The sequence below is a fragment of the Bubalus bubalis genome, chromosome 20 (assembly GCF_019923935.1).
Source record: "Bubalus bubalis isolate 160015118507 breed Murrah chromosome 20, NDDB_SH_1, whole genome shotgun sequence".
Classification (NCBI taxonomy): Eukaryota; Metazoa; Chordata; class Mammalia; order Artiodactyla; family Bovidae; genus Bubalus; species Bubalus bubalis.
Genome location: NC_059176.1, coordinates 56,197,584 through 56,201,972, shown reverse-complemented (window position 1 = coordinate 56,201,972; position 4,389 = coordinate 56,197,584).

Below are 4,389 nucleotides of genomic sequence, written 5' to 3'. Positions count from 1 at the left end.
ATACGTCATTTTTCCTCGAATCAGCATGGAGGGCCAAATAAAAGTATTACCATTCTCTCTAAAGTCTCCTTTGATGCATGAGGAAGGGTCATTCATAACACACTAAAATATATAGAACTGTATCTGCATTTTTAACAATTGTGGTAAAATAACACACAGCATAAAGTTTACCATCTTAGTCACCTTGTTTTATTTTACTATTTCATTTTTGACTGAGTCACATGGCTTACAGAATCTTAGTTCCCCGATCAGGGATTGAACCCAGATCCTTGGCAGTGAAAGCATGGAGTCCTAACCACTGGACCACCAGTGAATTCCCTTAATGACTTTAAAATATACAGTTCAATGACATTAACTACATACACATTGTTGTACTATTATGCACGGCTTTTTTTTTTTTTAAGAGTTCATAAAGCACTTCAGTATTCTGTGGTTCATAGTGTCATTACAGAGAACAGTAGCTATGGCCATTCAAGAAATTTGGAAACACTTGTAAGTGGAGTTTTAGCTAGTAGAGGACAGGCTTTGATTCTGTTAGAGTTCCTGTTTTTCACTGTGTTTGGAAGGTCTGTAATCAGCTCAGCTTTGAGCCATGGGCACGTGCCTGTGTGCAGCTCAGAGTGTGTTAGTCTGAGACGCAGTTCTACAGAGCTGAGACCTTGGGTCTGGGGCCAGACCACAGGATTTTGAATTGAAGTTGTGCCACTTAAGAATGTGCTTTACCGCTTATTCCTCTGTTTTCTCTTGTTTAAAAGGGAGGTAGTGAGATGGTTGGATGGCATCACCGACTCAATGGACATGAGTTTCAACAAACTCTGGGAGATGGTAGAGGACAGGGAAGCCTGGCATGCTGCACTCCATGGGGTTGCAAAGAGTCAGACACAACTTAGTGACTGAACAGCAATGACAACACACGTACCTTATTGAGTTGATATACAAAACCCTTAGAACAGTTTCTGGGGTATCTTACATTGCTATGAGACTTGGCTATTACTATTATAGGAGGGAAGGGAGAGAAGGAGAGGTGGAAGGTGGAACAGAGTGTGGTGTTTAGGCCACTGAGCCTTGAGAGAGATGGACCTACGTCAGTACAAGAGGGTGAAGTCAAGCAAATCAAACCCCGAGTAGAAGTGATTCCTACCGATGACAGAGGAGCTGTTTGTGACACTGGGCCTGAGCCAAGTTGAGAGTCTTTCCCTTTGCTGGTTTTGTCCATATTCTTCTGCTGTAATAAACTGTAGCCACGAATAGAACCACAGGCTTAGGTCTAAACCAAAAATGAAGTAACACATGCTTCCATGTCGTATTCATTTCCTAGAGCTGTTGTAATAACATACCACGAATTGGATGGTTTAACAACAGAAATGTATTCTCTCACAATTCTGGAAGTTAGAAGCTCAAGATCAAGATGTTAGCAGGCTTGGTTCCCTCTAAGGACCAAGAAGAAGAATCCGTTTCAGCCTCTTCTCTTTCTGATGACTGCTGGCAACCTTTGGTGTTTCTTAGCTTACAGAAGCAACACATTGGGCTTTCCTGGTGGCTCAGTGGTGAAGAATCTGCCTGCCAATACAGGAGACACGGGTTTGATCCCTGATCCGGGGAGATCCCACATGGCGCGGTGCAACTAAGCCTGTTCACCGCAACTATTGAGCCTGTGCTCTGGAACCCAGCAGCCGAAACTACTGAGCCCACGTGCCCTAGAGCCTGTGCTCCACAACAAGAGAAGTCACCGCAGTAAGAAGCACTGCAGCTGGAGAGTAGCCCCTGCTCTCCACAACTAGAGAAAAGACTGCACAGCGAAGACCCAGCACAGTCAAAAATAATAACTAACTAAATAAAGCTATTTTTAAAATGGGAATTTTATTTAGAAAAAAAAAGAAGCATCACCCTGCTTTCTGCTTTCATCTTCACATGACTGCTCCCTGTATGCAATGTCTGTAGAGTTTCCCCATTTTTGGTGGCCCACTCGAATTCAGTATGACCTCATCTTAACAAATTACGTCTCTGACCCAATTTCCAAGTAAGGTCACATTCTGAGGCACTGGGGGCGGTTAGGATTTCAACATATGAATTGGAGGGGAGAGGGCACAACTCATAACACATGTGAATACAGTTATAAATGACCCCTTGTGAGAGATTTGGACTATAAAGAAAGCTGAGCGCTGAAGAATGAATGCTTTAGAACTGTGGTATTGGAGAAGACTCTTGAGAGTCCCTTGAACTGCAGGAAAATCAAACCAGTCAATCCTAAAGGAAATCAGTCCTATGTATGAGAAAGATGCTGGGAAAGATTGAAGGCAGGAGGAGAAGGGGATGACAGAGGATGAGATGGTTGGATGGCATCACTGACTCAGTGGACATGAGTTTGAGTAAACTCTGGGAGTTAGTGATGGACAGAGAAGCCTGACATGCTGCAGTCCATAGGGTTGCAAAGAGTCAGACACGACTTGAGCGACTGAACTGAACTGTGGGAGATTTACCCTCTCTGGACCTCAGATTGTTCGTTTTTTAGGAAAAGTGATTGTTACTGCTCTTAGTTTCAAGACTGTGAGTCTTCAGGAAGCCAAGGACTGACCTGTCCTATGAGAAAGAAGCAGGCTCAACTTTATTTCTTCTGTCTGGATGAGAACCTGGATGCAAGACTGTGTCCTCACCCCACCACCAGTGCTGGGGCTGTACAGTCCTTTTTCACCTCCCACAACTCCAATCCTGTACATCAGCTGTGCTTCACTGCCAGGTTGGCAGCAGCTGCCCACATAGCTCCATCCCCTTTGCTAGGGTGGTTCCCACCCTGCCTCCTCCCAGTATCTGAGCAGTTGCAGGTTTTCACATCTGGTTCCATATTCTTCTTCTGATTTAGTGGCACCCTGACCAACCAATGCCTCCATCCTCCCTTTCTCAGGCCTTGCTTTGTTCTCCCAAGACTAGTAAGGGACAAAGCTGGACAAAGCTGATATTTTTAGCCCAAACCTCCATACCACCCCCAGACAAGGGATATTTAATGCACCATCAACAATTCCTCTTATCAAATATCCTATCAGATCTCAAACTCTCCAATAACCATACTGTCAGAGATATACATGATGCCCTCCTAATTCCAAGGATGGGCTTCACTGCAGTTCCTCTTCTAGAGCAGCACATTTGCATAGCCAGGGAACCAACGATAGAAACAATCTGGCAATGATCGTACCCACAAGTGAGTGTTATCAAAATCATACGACACATCTAGTAAAAGCTGGTGGACCGCTTCCCTGGTGGTTCAGAGGGTAAAAAATCCACCTGCGATGCGAAGACCTGGGTTCGAACCCTGGGTTGGGAAGATCCCCTGGAGGAGAGCATGGCAACCCACTCTACGATTCTTGCCTTGAGAATCCCATGGACAGTGGAGCCTGGCGGGCTACAGTCTATGGCATCACAAAGAGTCGGACATGACTGAGCAACTAAGAACACGGCACATACAGTGGACTGCATACTCAGTGTTCAACAAAAGCTAGTGGACGGCATGCGTGTGTGCTAAGTCACTTCAGTCCTGTCTGACTCTTTGCAACCCCTGGACTGTAGCCTGCCAGGTTCCTCTGTCCATGGGATTCTCCAGGCAAGAATCCTGGAGTGGGTTGCCATTGCCTCCTCCAAGTGGACTACATACTCAGTGTTTAATGAAAGCTACTCATACTCACAGACAAACCTTAAAAGGAACAGAAGACTAGGTATATGATATAAAGAAAGCCAATCCAGTGGGAAGATCAGGGTGAAGGTTAATTTATGTGTCAACTTGGCTGGGTTATGGTGCCCAGTTGTTCAGTTAAACACTCGACTAGGTGTTGCTGTGAAGATATTTTGTAAATGTGATTAACATTTACAATCAGTTAACTTTAGGTAAAGAAAGTTACCCTCGATAATGCTTCATCAAATCAGTTGAATCTCTTAAAAGCAAAATCTGAGGTTTCCCAGAGAAGAAGGCATTCTGCCTCAAGACTGTAATGTGGAAATCCTGCCTGAATTTCCAGCCTGCTGTTTGGACTTCAGACTTGCCAACCCCCACAGTCATGTGAGCCAATTCCTTAAAATAAACCTCCCTCTCCGTACTTCACTCGGGTATTGCTTTAATGTGAGAGGTTGTGTGTATGTGTCTGTGTGTATCCTATTGGTTCTATTTCTCAAGAACCCTGACTGATATGATCAGATTCATTGTTAGTTGTAGCCACAAGAAGAGGATGAGATTGAAACAAAGACTTGAGATGAACTAATTGAGAGGCTAGAGACCAAGCCTTTAGTAATTTTCCACTCTGGGTAGAAGGGAAAGAGAGGAGAAAGAAAAACGGCATTTGACGACTCCAAATGATTTGCTTTCCACATGAAAGTTGCACCAATAAGGCAAAACCCCTAAAA